This window comes from Diabrotica virgifera, chromosome 7, assembly GCF_917563875.1.
Source record: "Diabrotica virgifera virgifera chromosome 7, PGI_DIABVI_V3a".
NCBI classification, from domain to species: Eukaryota; Metazoa; Arthropoda; class Insecta; order Coleoptera; family Chrysomelidae; genus Diabrotica; species Diabrotica virgifera.
This window is the reverse complement of record NC_065449.1, coordinates 93,151,703-93,169,353: the sequence shown is the minus strand read 5'-3', so window position 1 is coordinate 93,169,353 and position 17,651 is coordinate 93,151,703. Positions and strand designations below refer to the sequence as shown.

Here is a 17,651-nt window from a genome sequence, read left to right as displayed (position 1 = left end):
AAGAAAAGAAGCATTTTCAAATTATAAGCAAAACCGTAACTTTGAAAATTACTTAAAATGCCAAGAGAGCATGGCTAAAAGTAAAAAAAAAATAAATGCAATAGCTAAAAAAAGTTGGAAAAACTTTGTCTCAAACTTAAACAAAAACATTCCTTCAATAGCAAAAATAGAAAACCAATCACTAATCCAACATGTCCTAATGATACATTAGTCTACGAAATTTTTGATCAAGTTGCTTCTCCATCAGTCCAATTATAAAAAGCTATAGCTATGCTTCAAATGAACAAAACCATTTTTTGCTAGAACCGTTCAACATTACAGAATTAGAATATGCTCTTAAAAATCGAAATAACACAAGTCCAGGTTTGGATAATATTAAATATCCCATAATACAACACCTTCCAAAAATAGCTAAACTCTTGCTGTTGGAAATATTCAATGAGATGGTCAAAAATGGGAGTTTAGTTCCTCAATTTCAAGATGTCATTATTATACCAATACTAAAACCAGGTAAAAATCGCAACGTGGCACAATCATATAGACCTATATCTCTTATGTCATGCCTTCTTAAAACAGTCGAACGAATGATAAAACAGAGATTGGAATGGTTGTTAGAAAAAAATAAATTACTTCCCAACCTTCAATTTGGGTACAGAAAAGGAAGAAGTACTTTAGACGCCCTTTCAATATTAGTGGTAGATATACAAAACACATTTACAGACAACAATTATTTACCTGCAATATGTATGGACATAGAGGTGCATATGATAGAGTCTGTCTAGATATTTTAGTTGAAAAATTAGTAAAAATTTCCAAATACCAGCTTAATTAGCAGGAACAATATATAATTTTTACTCATGTAGAAAAATATATCTCAGAGCACATAACAGTAGTCTCATAGGTCCACGATACAATAACTTGGGGCTGCTCCAAGGATCAGTATTGAGCCCTTTGTTTATGACAAAATCATATGACAGATCACACAGTGTAAACATGTAAATTTCACTCCATGACAAAATCATATTATGACAAATCACATTGTCGCAAATAAGCGTGTTGTTACTGCCTTCTGGTCCCAATTAATTAAAACTCTTATTTCTATTCAAATACATATATTTTTAGTTTACCATATCGATGACTAAATCATAATAACTTGTTTATAATCACGACCTATCTTAAACGTGGTTACTGCTAACTATTACAATAATCATAACAATAATAATCATGGTATCATATCATCGGGCGTTTACTTATATATTAGAATGAACTTTGCAACCTCACGCGTCGGCCTTGGTCAAGGGCGGACAATTTACTTTCATTAAAACATCTTTTGTACAGGGTGATATTATAATACCACACCTCCCCGTTTTGTTAAAATTACATATTTTTAAAATGAGATTGATTGTCCATCATCGCCTTTTAGGAGATAGACCTTATATTACTTAATAGTTAAGGTCCTATATCGGCCGCTATAAGACACTTAACAAAAATCCTATTATAAACAAAAGTTCATATTGTCCCTATACTAAACTGGTATTTTATAAAAACTACAAATTATTGTTTATAAGTAATTGTCACTAAATCACGCACTATTCCTTCGTGTCTTTTAGTATTTTTTTCGTTTACTAATTCACTTTCGTAAAACAATGAATACAACTTATCCTAATTTTTAATCTAGTCTTTAGTCTTTTTAGTGTACTACACTAATTTACGTCATATGAGCAGTGAATAATTATATAATATTTTAAATCTACCTAATAATATTTCCAAATTTAACTAAACTTAATATTACCTAACCTTCTTAGTAAAAATTTAAAGTTACTTTAGCGGTTATTAGTGTAATTACTTCTAATTACAATAAAACTAGCGGTTCGTAATTTATATACGACTTTATTTATATTTATACAAGTTTACTTTACAAACTTTTGCTTAAGACTAACTCTATTTACAAATATGTCCTATTTATATATGCGATACAGATATTCCAGAAATATCTATATATCTCCAGCTATGTCCATGTGACCGCTTGCACGTCATCGGCGCTGCATCGGCGTATCTCGAAACATCGATAGTGTTCTGCCTGTGCTAAGACGGGAGCTGGTATACGAGGGTAGGTCAATAATTATTTTGTTACACTGCTCCCCTCTTAAGATCTGAGCGTCCCGATCAGCAACTCTAGATGGCCCAGGATGGCGGAATCTACAGGATTCTCCAGCTCTGCATACACCCCTAGAAAAGAAGTAACAGTCTACTGTCTTTGAAGGGTATGACATCTTCGGGTTCATGCAACACACAGTAATCCGTACGCCAGTTTCTCTGAAGATCACTTCCAGCATGCTTCTCACAATCTTCCAATCCAGATTTTCTACTGCATGGCCAATTTTTGGTAAAGCCAAATCTTTGATGTCATAATTACAGACCATTTTCTTTAAATTAGTTAGAGCACGCCATATGTTCTCGTAGCTTGGCGTGTCCGTATAAGACTTCCTGGTCACTATATACAGCAAAGATCGAGGACCATCTTCCAATCGCAATACTCTTCCAATTTTAGGTTGTTGATTCCTTAACTCGTCCAGGCGGCCGAACTTTCTATTGAATACGGACGAGATTCCTTTAGTCATCTCGAGGTCTTGGGCAACACAGTGGGCTAGAGAGACGTTTTCTGGAACACCAAACAGATCTTGCTGAACTTCTGTGGTCACGCCGAATCTAGCACTCTTTCTCGCTGCGTAATTTGACATAAATTGATTAAAACTTGGCTCTGCGGCGTCTTTCATCTCCTGTTGGAGGACTCGGGCTTCTTCTGTTTCATTTGAGCCAGCATATGGTGCAAGACGATTTATGTGAATAACTTTTGGTTTACCGTTTGGCAACTTCTTAATTCTGTATATTACGTCATTTATTTTCTTCTTAACTTCATACGGACCTTCCCATTGTCTTTGCAGTTTAGGACACAAGCCGCGACGACGTTGTGGATTATAAAGCCAGACAAGATCACCTACTTCGAAGCTTTCATTCTTGCATCGAGAATCATATTGATCTTTCATTCTGTCACTGGCTATCTGGATGTGTTGTCGGGCAAGTTCATGAATGTTGTTCATTCGTAACTTCAGGCGGTCGACGTATTCTTCGCCTGCAACATGTTCCTCAGAAGGTCTGCGGCCAAACTCTAGGTCGCAGGGCAAACGAACTTCACGACCCAACATCAGGCAGGTTGGTGTTTGACCTGTAGTTTCATTCACGGCCGAGCGGTAGGCCATCAGGAATAAATGAATGTGTTGGTCCCAATCTCGCTGATGTTCAGATACAACTTTGGACAAGTGTTTACCCATCGTTCGGTTCATCCTCTCGACCATTCCATCTGATTGAGGATGCAGGGGTGTTGTTCTGGTCTTATTGGCACCAATCAATTTACAAACGTTTTGGAAAAGAGCTGACTCAAAGTTTCGCCCTTGGTCGGAGTGGATCTCCAAGGGAACACCAAATCGGCTGAAGAATTCTTTAACAAGTACCTCTGCAACGGTAGCAGCTTCTTGATTTGGTAATGCATAGGCCTCGGTCCATTTCGTAAAATAATCCATGGCTACCAGGATGTATTTATTTCCAGCATCAGTTTCTGGAAATGGACCTGCAATGTCGATTGCTACTCTTTCCATAGGACTGCCAACATTGTACTGTCTCATGGGTGCTCTCTTTTTACCAACTGGACCATTACCGGATGCACACAGTTCACATTTCTGGCACCATCTTCTTACATCATCTTTACAGTTCACCCAATAGAACCGTTCTCGAACCTTTTGCAGAGTCTTCGTAATACCAAAGTGTCCACCTGATGTACCGTCATGCAACTGACGCAATACTTCTGACACTTTACTTTTAGGTACAATCAACTGAAGCTTAGATTCTGTACCATCATCGTTCTCAAAGGTTCTGTACAGAAGATCATCTTTTAGTATCAGGCAATTCCATTGGCTCCAGTAGGCCTTGACTTCCGGACTACATGCACTAATGTTTTGCCAACTAGGTCTCTCACCTCGACGCATCCAATCCAATACTCTTTTTATACATGGATCGTCTTCTTGGGCTTCTTGTAACTGTTGTGGCTGCCATTGCTCATTAACGACGGTAGTTCGTCTCACAGGGCAAAGCTGTTCATCTACTTTAAGCCGGTGATTACAACTTTCACTGCATGGCCGTATCGAGGAAGCATCTGTATTTGAACCAACTCTTCCAGCCCTCTTCATGCGTCTCTTCGGCATCGTGTCACGAATCACCCTCCGTACCATTTCCACCAAACGTTCATCTTTTCTCTTATCGCCTTTTTCCACGGTTATTACTCGATTGTTTCGTGAAGCTTGGCTAGCTGCTTCGTGTTCCAAGGCAATAGCAAGTGCTTCATCTAAAACTTTCGGCCTTGCTAGTCGTAAAGCTTTCTGTAGTTCATTATCTTTCAGCCCATTGACGAAGGTATCTACTGCAATTTCTTCTAAAACGCTGTCTGGCACCTCTGGATAAGCCAACCGCACCACACGAGCCACATCTGCTTCAAATTCTTGCAGATTCTCACTTGCTCGTTGACTTCTACTTCGCAGTTGTGCTTTGTATACTTGTTGTAGATGGGCATCTCCATAGCGTTTTTCTAGACGAGTGAACAAGGTCTGGTAACAATTTTCTTGACCCTTGGGAATTGACCTTAATATATCTGCAGCATCACCTCGTAAAGCAGCAGTCAAGGAAACAGCCTTTTCTTGTTCGGTCCAATGATTGGCGGTCGCAATAGCTTCAAACTGTCTAAGATATATGGACCAAGAGGACTTTCCATCAAATGGTGGTAATTTGAATCTCATATTATGCGACATTTCTTCTCTCGGTAGTTCATCTTTCACTACAGGATCTACAGCTACTGCATGAACTGACGGTTGCACTTTTGTATCGGTTATCATGCTCTCTAATTCTTTGATCTTCTCTTCTACGGCCAAAACTACTGCATTAACTGAAGGTAGCACTTTCGTATTGGTTACCATAGTCTCTAGTTGTTTGATCTTATCTTCTAACATTTCTTTACTGTCGTCTACGCTTTTCTGTATCTTATCGAATGTTCTAGAAACCTCTTCAAATTTCTCGTCGTTCTGTCTACAAACGTCTTTAATTACTTGAGAAACACTTTCAAATTTCTCGTTGCTCTGTCTACAAACTTCTTTAATTACTTGAGAAGTCTCGTCAAATCTTTTAGCAACATTTTCGAATTTATCGTCGCTTTTTCTACTAACTTCTTCAAGTTTTTCGTTGTTTTTTCTAGAAGTTTCATCGATCGTTTCAGAAACAGTTTTTAATTTCGATAAGATTACTTGCTCTGCTGACTGGAAGTGGAACGTCTCTGGGTCATCTCCGTTCTTCGTGAGGACATCCTTGAGTCGTGCTTGTAGGACTATCTTGCACCCACTGCTGTCTAATTCGTACTCTTCTAATTGTTCACGGAGCTGTTTTATGGTCAGTTCTTGTAGCAACATCTTTGGTCGGCACACACGTACTTTTCAAAATGTCTAAGTCTTTCCGAATACCGAACAATCAACGCACTTCAATTATTAACGACGAATAAAGTTCAAAAGTCTTTTAAAAGTCTTTCCGAATACCGAACAATTAACGCACTCCGATTATTCTCGACGAATAAAGTTCAAAAGTCTTTTTTTTTTTCACTTTTCATTTATTTACACTCCACACCGTTAACACCACTGTAGCGGTTATTAGTGTAATTACTTCTAATTACAATAAAACTAGCGGTTCGTAATTTATATACGACTTTATTTATATTTATACAAGTTTACTTTACAAACTTTTGCTTAAGACTAACTCTATTTACAAATATGTCCTATTTATATATGCGATACAGATATTCCAGAAATATCTATATATCTCCAGCTATGTCCATGTGACCGCTTGCACGTCATCGGCGCTGCATCGGCGTATCTCGAAACATCGATAGTGTTCTGCCTGTGCTAAGACGGGAGCTGGTATACGAGGGTAGGTCAATAATTATTTTGTTACATTACTTTATTAATTCCTATTTCAGTCTTTTGATTAATTACTATTCGTCCCTTCTTAATAATAAAAAAAAATTAATGTCTCTTGCTAGAATAAATATTAATAAATGTCTCTCATCATATCAAGTTTAAAGAAAATTTCTTTTAGGGTTCTTTTTTTCTAATACTAACACTACGGTAACTAACACTGTAAGATATTGTCTATCCTTAATTCAAACACTTCCATTATTTTCCGCGAAAATTTAACCTGAATTCATTATCTACATTTAAAATTTAAGTCATTTATAATTTACGTTACTTTAGAGATTTCAAAAAACAATTTAAGCTTAATTCTTAAATATAATTCAATGATTAGCTACTTATTTGATTAGTATCTTCTTAATTTTGCTTGTTTTCTTGCAATTTTTTTTTTGTGTCTTCTTTCATTTTTCCCACATATTTTACTAAAAATTCTCTTTTTTTTTCTCTCTTCTTCTTCTTGTCTGGTACTACAACTATATATTTCTTCATTTTTCTTCATATAATAGCACTTCTACAGTGTACATAGTTCATATTAATATAACAATCATTTTTCATTTAATCATCAATATATCATTTCATAATATAACATCATAATAATCACTTCATATACTAGCTCCGATACCTTCGTTTTACCTTAATAAAAGAGGTTTCACTCGGATGTCTTAGTTCTCCGCCAATATTAACCCGAATTTTCGCCCTGATCTGTACGCACCATTGAGGTGGTATAGTTAACTCAAAACACGAAATAGGTATTTTATGCGGTTCAAATTCTTCTAAAACTATCACAACCTCAATCCCTTGCTTTGAGGCCGTTGTTTATTCACGAATAATCATGAATAAAATAGGTACCCTTCAAAACACAGAGTGGGTCTCTAATAAGCTTTCAAGCTTCCATAAATCATTAGTACCTTCCTAATTTGACAAAAGCAGTGGGTTTCTTATTGTCTCTAGTTGCCTCATAATATTTAGCTTATAATATTGTTAGTTCTTCTTCTAATCTATATAGTTCTTCTTCAAATTCCTTATCTCGACTCATCAGGTCGGTTCGTTACACGTATATTTCTTGCTTACAGCAATGTTTATCTTAAGCTCTTATATCAACGTATGTCATCACTAATCATTATTCATTAAAAAAATAATAATTTATATATCATTTATCGCACAAAAATTATTAATTCAGGTTCATATCATAAAAATTTAACACAAAATCAAAAATTTACTTAATAAATATCAATAATAAAACAACTGGCTAATAAAAATTCAATAATAGTATACATATTCGACAAAAATTCAATAAAAAAAATAGCATATGCAAAAGTTAGATTAAAATATTCAAAATAAGTTTATATCTCAAACTTCGATAGAAATTTTTGGAAAAAATTCGATATTCCACAAAATATTCAAACAAAAATTCAATAAAAGTTCAAGAATAGCATATATAATAAACTTCGATAAAAATATTCAATTCAAAAATCACTTCATATTTCAAAATTCATAGATATTCTTAAAAAAAAAATCGATACTTCATAAATTATTCAAAAATCAGAAAAGATAATTATTCAATGTTATATAAAAAACGAGGGAAGCATTTTCAATAAAGATAGACTAAATTTCTTTCTTACATTTTAACACTTTTGTCTTTTTTTCACTGGTTCGGTTCTTGGGTCCTGGTCTGGTCCATTTTCCGCCGTCGGTGTTTCCAATCTTTAGTTCCCATCTTCAGAAGATTCTCCAACTAGTTTACAGGAACGCCATGTCGCAAATAAGCGTGTTGTTACTGCCTTCTGGTCCCAATTAATTAAAACTCTTATTTCTATTCAAATACATATATTTTTAGTTTACCATATCGATGACTAAATCATAATAACTTGTTTATAATCACGACCTATCTTAAACGTGGTTACTGCTAACTATTACAATAATCATAACAATAATAGTCATGGTATCATATCATCGGGCGTTTACTTATATATTAGAATAAACTTTGCAACCTCACGCGTCGGCCTTGGTCAAGGGCGGACAATTTACTTTCAATAAAACATCTTTTGTACAGGGTGATATTATAATACCACAACATGATAAATCATGTAATGTAAAGTCGACTCAATTTTTAGCATCACTAGTAGCAATTTGGTGTCCAATAGGGCTTTTCATCGATTGTCATTTGTTTCGAGCTTCTGTCATATGTTGTATAATCTGTGTATACAAATATTATACAAAGATTATACAACATATGACAGAAGCTCGAAACAAATGACTCTGAATGAAAAGCCCTATTGTTCAATAATTCTTTTGGCAAATATCTACATATTTTTTGGTTGGAGCAGCAGAGCAGTGTTTGTGTTCAGCGAATGCAGGTTTAAAATACCTAAATTTATACCAGAAATTTGTTACATTCTTGTTGTAAAGAAAAAGAAGAGTTGTACCTAATGAAATATAGGTTCATACTCGCCAAATTTCAAATCGAATATTTCAACGTGAAATAACCAAAAAATGAAGCACTTTTGGGGAAAACCCATTTCAACTTTTTTAAAATGTTCAAAAAAAGCTTTGTTTTTGTTTTTTAAAAAAGTTTCTAGCATTAAAAGTAAGGAAGTTAGGCTTAAAATAAAGTTCGTCCCTTATTTTGGTAAAAAATCTTGAAAATCACTCTCTAATTAGCATCCCAAATGAAATTAGTCGTTAACACTTCACATGTTGCTTTACTCGTGTATGTATTGTTTAATATGATCTGTAAGTTTGATCGGTTCAAAGTGCTTATTTTTGAAGGGGCTATAGTTGAAAGGGCTTGAACTAGTCAATAATCACGAGTGTATGCAAATTTTGAACAGCCATATCTTAACCAATTTTTGCCTTGCAGAAAAACAAGAAATTCAAAATATTCAGAAAAGCAGAACCTACATTTGTTTACTCTTTGTGATTTTTGGCAGGCATCACAAATAAATTTTACGTTATTTTGAAAAAAAAAGCATTTTTTTTTTCAAAATTACAAATTAAAAAAATGTCTTTAAAACCAAATTTTAAAAAATAAGCCCTTTGAACCGATGAAACTTACAGATCATATAAATAATACATCATATAAATAATCCTCGACACCTAATATGGTAAAAGGGGCAACCGATTATGTATGTATAAATAATACATAAGTAAAGTAACTTGTAAACCGGTAATGATTAATTTCATTTAAGATGCTAATTAAAGGGTGATTTTCCTTTTGAAAAAAAAAGGGACCAACTTTTGAGCGTAACTAGCTTACTTTTGATGCTAGAAACTTTTCTAAAAAACAAAAATAAATATTTTTTTAAACACTTTAAAAAAGTTGTAATGAGTTTTCCCCAAAAAGTGCATCATTTTTTGGTTATTTCACGTTGAAATTATTCGCTTTGAAATTTGGCGGATATGAACCTACATTTCATTAGCTACAACTTTGCTTCTACTGGGTCAAGATAGTTCACACATACACCATTATTTTCACTTTTTTAGAAGCTATATTTTTACTAAGAATAGGTATTTTTTCTATAAACTACTTACTCTTTCAGTTATTTGCGAAAAACCTCATAAAAACCTGTTTTTTTTTTTCGTTTAAAAATGAACATATTTACTTGAAAAGTATTAACGTAGTGAAGAAATGCTATAGAACAAAAGCTGCTTAGAATTAGTCAGTCTATCTATTTCCGAACCTGTTTTGAACGTATATTTTTTCACCCCCGAGAAGGGGCGAAACTCGCCCCCAGGACGCACAAATCGGCACAATATATTTTTTTTACCCTGTTACCTATGTGTATGCCAAATTTCATGTCAATCCAAGCGGTTCTTTAAAATTTGGAGCGAAAACCGTGATTCCATGTACTTAACTTTTATTTAGTTATTATCATTAATTTTTTTTCCAGATTGCTGCGTGTGAGAAGTAATGTGAAGATAATAGTTTTACTGTAGTGTTATTTAAGTTTATTTGTTTAAATAAAAAGAACAAAGACCAGAAGCCCTTTTTTATTGTTTGGAAATACATCATTCATTTTTTCACTACTTGATCTATTATTACCTATTAAATCTTTTTTGAAATCGTGTTGTTCTTTGTCCATCTGTCTGCGCAATAATTCTTACATGCGTAGGCGCAAAATTTCGGGCCAATGCTTTTTAAATGCATTCATTTTTTTCGAATCCTGTGAAAAGTATTTGTGAAAAATTTAAATACAGAATGAAAGATTACATTATTACCGAGGGCCGAAAGTCCCTGAAAACTATAATGTTTATTTTAATAAGTTACAGGTGTGAAAAAGAAGAGAAAATTGAGTGTGATTTTTAATTTCAAATATCTCATTCAAAAGAAACTTTTTGCTTATTCTAAGGGACTTTCGGTCCTCGGTAATAATGTAAGCTCTCATGCTGACTTTAAATTTTTCAAAAATATTTATTAGATTTCTTAGGGTTCGAAAAAATAAATTCATTTAAAACACATTGGCTCGAAATTTGGCGCCTACGTCCTTAAGAATTATTGCACAGACAGGTGGACAAACAAAAGCAAAAAAATTGATTTTTTTATTAATATTTGCCAACTTCCTAATTTACATCAAGTAAGGTGCTAAAGAAATGAATATAATTAAACAAAGAAATACACGAAAAGAAAAAATTGGAACGTAAGGAAACTAGAGTCGGATACTGTTCAGAAAGATTATTCTAAAGAGTTCGAAGCAAATTTAAAAGTTTCGAACCCTAATAACATGGAAAGAAAGAAACGTGGAATGAAATAAAAGGTCACATTTCGATAGCAACAGAAAAAGTAATAGGATACAAAGAAATAAAAGGGCAAAAAGAATGGTACGACGAAGACTGCGAAACAGCAACCAGGGAAAAAAATTTAGCTCGAAAGAAATGGCTGAAGACAGGTAGAGAAGAAGATTTGGAAGAGTATAGGAGAAAAAAGAAAGACTCGGACAAATTCTGTACAAACAAAAAAAAGATATAATTTGATGAAATTATAGAAGAGTTGGAAGTAAATAGCAAGAATAATGTAAAGCTTTATAAATATATAAAATCACAAAACAAGAAGAAACCAACAGTTAAGCTTGATGCAAAAAAATGGGAGAAATACTACGAAGAGTTATTTAAGGCAAGAGAAAGTTTTGTTGTTATCTTGCCAGTATATGTGATAGAGCAGAAAAAATAGCCAGATACATAAAAAGAAAGGAATAACACCAGCTTTCAGAACTAACAAAAACTTAAGCAAATATATTAAGAATAATAAAAGCCGAGGGAGAAAACAACTACAGAGTGGTGTTTACAAACTAACTTGTGGTGACTGTCCGAAAACTTACATCGGTCAAACTGGCAAAACCTTTGACAAACGGAAAGCAGAACACAAAAGGGCTTTCAACAATAGAAAAACAGACACGTCTACATACGCACTTCACCTTCTAGATCATAATCATTCTTTTAATGAACAGTTTCAAATTCTGCATATTCAGAATAAAGGCCTTAAGCTATCTTTATTAGAATCTATGGAAATTAACAAATTGAAAAATAAAGATATAATTCTGAATGACCAACTCGAGACAAACAGCTCCCCCACTCCTCAACCACTTCAGTTAAAGACTTTAAAAAGGCAAACACATAGTAAACTAAATCACTTGAGAAAGGCACGCTGCCGAAACAGCTGTAGTCACATAGTTGTAATAAATGTTGTGGAAGTATAGAAAACAAACGTTTTCAGTGTTTTATTGTTAGATAAAATGAACTTCCATCAAGTAACGGTCGAATCCATAAATTAATTTAATAAAATATTCCTCCTTACCGAGATACAAAGTGTTTTATTAAAAATATTCTAAAATTGTTTTAGCCCATTGTTTTAACACTTTTCAATATTTTTTGTTCAAACTTAAACAGTTTACACATGTTAGGATACTTTAACGAGTGCTAAGAGATAGTTTTCTGCTATTACCAGAGGCGTGCTGTAGGGATATATACTTCCTTTTTCCCCATTTCCCTCATTACAATCTACACCACTGTCGTAATAATAATTTCAGCATGTTTTTTGATTCTTTGTTACTTTTTACGTAAATATCATTTTGTCTCAATGCGATAAATTAATCATCATTCTCTTTGCCTTATCCTATGTTGGCTCGGCTTCCCTAATTGCATTTCTCCACACAATTCTGTCTTGGGTCATATCATTGTTAATACCCTTTACCAGATTGCAACAATTACAGAGGAATAACACTGCTAAACACTGTTAAGAATAATCGGAAAAATTGACAGCACACTCAAGGAATTACAAAGCGGTTTCAGGAAAGGCAGAAGCACCCAGGATCATATATTTACAATCAAGCAAATAATATAAAAATATCAGCAACAGGAGAAAAAAATGTAATATAGCTTACATAGATCTTGAAAAGGCTTTTGACACGGTCATCATAATCAACCCGTACGCGTCCACTGCTGGACATAGGTCTCCCTCAGCTCTTTCCATTTATCTCTATTTTGTGCGGCTTGCATCCAGTTACCGATAACATGTTTCAAATCATCGGCCCATCTGGTTAGTGGGCGTCTTCTGCTCCGTAGTGCTTCTTCTCGCGGCCTCCACTCGACAATACGTTTTGTCCATCGGTTGTCTGGCAATCTGGCGACGTGTCCTGCCCAATTCCACTTAAGCGACGCGATTTTTTCGACAGCGTCTGTTGTTTTTGTTCTACGGCGTATTTCTTCGTTTGGGATTCGGTCTCTCAGGGAGACACCCAACATCTGGCGCTCCATAGCCCTCTGAGTTACGCGAATCTTGTTCACTACCTTTTTTGTTAGTGTTAATGTTTCGGCTCCATAAGTGAGTACAGGCAACACACATTGGTCAAAGATTTTCTTTTTGAGGCATATGGGCAAGTCCGATTTAAATACATAGTTAAGTTTACCAAACGCTGCCCAGGCTAATCCTACGCGACGTGTGAGTTCGCACGTCTGGTTATCTCGTCCCAACCGAATTCCATGTCCCAAGTACTTATAAGATGCAGTCTGCTCAATATTCATTCCATCAACAATATTACGATTTAGCACCAGATTAGTCATTATTTGCGTCTTGTTGATGTTAATCTTTAGTCCGACCTCTAAGGAAGCGTAATATAATTTGTTCAACATTATTATTGCATCATCCATACGATCGGCTATAAGGACGATGTCATCTGCGAATCTCAAATGACTGAGCTTCTCTCCATTTATATTGATACCATATTCGTTTAGATCTGCCTTCTTAAATGTGTGTTCTAAAAGGGTTGTGAACAGCTTTGGTGAGATGGTGTCTCCCTGCCGTACTCCTCGCTGTATACAGAATGTATTTGTTTGTTGTTCAGACAGTCTTACGCTAGCCGTTGCCGTTTGGTAGATATATTTGATCATGTTAATGTAGCGATGGTCTATTCGGCATTCTGTCAATGCTTTTAACATTTTCTGCTGGCTTATGGTATCGAATGCTTTCTCGTAGTCCACGAATATCAGTGCCAATGGTTTGTTGTATTCCGCAGACTTCTCTATTAGGTTTTTTATTACCAGTAAGTGGTCGTTAGTGCTATATCCAGATCTAAATCCAGCTTGTTCTCTGGGTTGATAGAAGTCTAACTTAGCCTCCAGTCTTTTTTTAATAATTTTTGTGAAAAGTTTATATATGTGTGATAGCAAACTGATAGGACGGTAGTTTTTCAGATCTGTTATGTCACCCTTTTTGTGTAATAAAACAATGACTGCATTGTTCCACTGAGAAGGAGTTTTTCCTTGGTAAATGCATTGGGTGAAAAGTTTGGCCAAAGCCTGGATAATTTTATTTCCACCTTGTTTGATTGCTTTGATTACTATTCCGTCATCGCCAGGGGATTTATTATTTTTCATTTCTGAAAGTGCCGTTTTAACTTCATGTGGTGTTACTTCTGGCATTAATTCTGATCCCTGGTTTGTGATTTTGGGCAGGGGCTGATCTTGCCTTTCGTTGGTGCTCTCATACATTTCGCGATAAAACGATTCGACAACCTTGAGGATTTCGGCTTTATCCGTGGCAATGTTGCCATCTTTGTTTCTGATTTTGTACATATTTTTGTTACCGATGTTATTCGTATTACGCCTCAAAACTTTTAAACCTTTGTTTTCTTGAATTATGTGAGTTATTTCTCTTGTGTTGTTTTCTCTTATGTCTTTTCGGATTGATCGGTGGATATCTTTATTTAATTTCTTCAGTGTTGTGTAGTTGGAGTCGTATTTTTCCGTCAATTGTCTTCTTTTACTTATTAACTCTTTGGTATTTGGCTTAATTTTTCTTTATGGGTCACGACAGTCGGGCAGCACTCCCTTTCTGTTTCTTTTAGTGCTTTCGTTATGACATTATTTGCTTGTTCAATGTCTTCTATGTCGTTTTCAAGGTCTTGTATACGTCTGGTTAGTACATCTTCATAGAGGTTGTTGTTTCCTGGGGGAATCCATTTCGTCTTTCATGTTTTGAAGATCATCTTGGTTTTGACACGGTATCAAGGCAAAAATTATGTGAAATATGAGAGAAGAAAGGTATAAGTAACAAAATGATAAGGGTAATTAAGAACATTTACAACAGTAATGTGAATTATATACCATTTACTACGAACGACGGACTGAGACAGGAGGAGGATTAAGTCCAACACTGTTTATAATTTACATGGATGAGATAATTAAAGAATGTAAAGTAAAAGTGAAAAAAATGCATGTTAGTTATATAAATTTAAGATTTCAGAAGGAGCATTCGCCAATAAAGTCATCATATTGGCCGAAAATGAGAAACAACTACAACTAAATATAGAAATATGGAATGAAACACTAAAAAATATGGAATGGCAAATAATAAAAATAAAACAAAAGTTATGGCCATGGGAGAAAAGGAAGAAGAAGAAGAGATAATCATAAAAATAGAAGAAGTAAATATACAACAAGCACGAACATTCCAATACTTAGGAGCAGCGTTAGAAGACAACGGAAGACAGGAAACAGAAATTAATAATAGAATTTAAAAAAAAACCGCAAGAACCTATACCATGCAATGAGCAATAAATGTATAAATAAAAAAGAAATAACACGAAAAACAAAAATTAATGTGTTCAAGTCAATATATAGACCTGTATTGTCAATATATTAACCTTTGGTTGCGAGTCATGGGTACTAACACAACGACAGAAGAGTAAAATACAGGCAGTAGAAATGAAATACCTTAGACGAGTTCGAGGAGTTACCAAGAGGTAGATTACGGAACACTCAAATAAGAGAAGATTTGGAAATAGAGTCAACGTTAGAATTTATAGAGAGAAGGCAACTCAGTTGGTGGGGTCATCTTCAGAGAATGGATCAGACAAAACCGGTGAAAGAAATTTGGTCGGCAAAAACACAAAGAAGAAGAGGTATACCACGACAAACATGGGATATAACCCTAAGCAAAATATTCGAGAAACGGGGAACAACGTGGATAGAAGCAAGGATGCTGGCTAGAAATAAGAAGGAATGGGTCAAATTTGTACATAATATAAATGTATAGCAGTTATTAGTTAAATTTAAGATTAAGTTGTTTTTGTATTGTATTATAATGTAACATAATGTAATGTATTGTTGCCTTACACCACTATGTGGTAAAAAGGTTTTTTTTTTGAAAATATATAATATAATATCCTTTACCAACATGTCCTGCCCTTATCGTCTCCCCCAGATCTTCTTTGGTCTTCCTCTCCTACTCCTTCTAGGAATCAGCACTTCCAGATACCTATTCTTCGTATTGGGTGATTAACGTCTCGACGTTGAACATGACCAAACCATCTTAACCTATGCTCTCTCATTTTGGCATCAATTGGTGCCACACCTAGACTTCCCCTAATATACTCATTTCTAATTTTATCCTTTTTTGTCACTCCACTCATCCATCTAAGCATTCTCATTTTCGCCACATGCATTCGTTTTTCCTCTTTCTTTTTCACTGCCCAACATTCACTTCCGTACATCATAGCCGGTCTTATAGCTGTTTTATAGAATTTTCCCTTCAGCTTCATTGGAATTTTTCTGTCACACAACACACCACTCGCTTCCTTCCACTTTATCCATCCAGCTTAATCCTAATTCTACTTCATGCGTCTCCATCTATTTCTCCATTACTCTGTAATACCGATCCCAAGTACTTAAAACTATTGATTTTCACTATCATTTCACCATCCAAAGATACCATTTTATTTGTAGTAACTTCATCTTTAAATGAACATTCCAAATACTCTGTTTTTGTCCTAATAAGTTATAAACCTTTTCCCTCCAAAGCTTGTCTCCACTGTTCCAGTTTTTTTTTAAATCTCTTTCACTATTTAGTACCCAGTACAACCATTGGCACATCGTCACAACCGATATGATCGGACCACTACCAAGATCAAGCAAAGGCAACATCTACGCAATCGTTTTCCAATACACTTTTTCGAAATGGGTAGAAATTGTTGCCGAAAGACGTGCCACAGCCAGCGTCGTATGTCAAGCGTTAAAGAACAAAGTAATAATGAGATTTGGATGTCCAACCAAACTCCTATCTGATAATGCCACTTCGTACGAGAACAGAGAATTCAGAAGTCTACGGAAAGAATTCAACATCGAAAAAATCGCAATTCCGCCATATTCCCCACAGAATAACCCAGTAGAAAGAACAAACCGGGTAATCAAGACAATTATTGCTCAATTCTGCGACAACAATCACAAGAAATGGGACGCATACATCCCAGAACTGACTTTCGCAATCAACTCAGTAAAACACGACTCCACCGGATTCTCTCCAGCATTTTTAAATTTCGGACACGAACTAGACATACCCAGTAAAGTTATAGAAACGCCTAATCCGCCTGACACAATTCCACCAACGTACAAATGAAATAAATTAAGAGAAACTTTCGAACTGGTAATAATCAACTTGGCTAAAGCGTTTACATCACAAAGCCACTTCTACAATTTACGCCGCAGAGAGTGGACTACGAAAATCGGAGACAAAGTCATGAAGAAAGATTATAACATATCCAACGCCGCCAAACAACTGAACGCCAAATTAGCTCCCAAATTTTCCGGTCCATATACTATTCACAAAGTACTATCCAAAGTAATTTTTCAGTTAAAGGACAACGGGAAAACATTTAACAAAGTTCACATTAAAGATATGAAACCGGCCCACGACGATAGTACATGACTTCATCCTCTCCCTTAACCAAACCCGAACCACACTCATCACACCAGTTATACAACGACACGGCTGTATTACATACTATTGTGTGTATCATTTTGTCAATCAAAGATAAAATTAAAATTTAATTTTTTTAATATAACGCGGCATCAAAAAGCCATAATGTTGTTCTGAAGCTATTTTCTTGTGGCATTTTTATAATCAAGTGTATTCAAATGGGAAATAAGCCACAATTTTACCTAAAAATGATTTTATTAACGTTTGGACGCCCAAGTCGGGTGTCGTTGTCAAAATACAAAATAATACTAAATAAACAAAAATGTTGCTTAGTAAAAAATTCTTCTAATAATTTATTTAATCTGACTCATTTATATCGGCAATTCAGACACGTATTATAC

The 17,651-nt window shown here is 34.8% G+C and overlaps 1 protein-coding gene across 2 annotated transcripts in view; it reads left to right on the top strand.

Moving 5' to 3' along the window:
* Positions 1 to 10,044, top strand: part of LOC114345361 (28S ribosomal protein S21, mitochondrial) — a 46,753-nt gene extending 36,709 nt beyond the window's left edge. For both annotated transcript variants that reach the window (XM_028296184.1, XM_050655729.1), the window contains one exon: positions 9,953 to 10,044. The gene's annotated coding sequence lies outside the window, so the exon portion shown is untranslated. The remainder of the gene's footprint in view (positions 1 to 9,952) is intronic.
* The last annotated feature ends 7,607 nt before the right edge of the window (positions 10,045 to 17,651 follow it).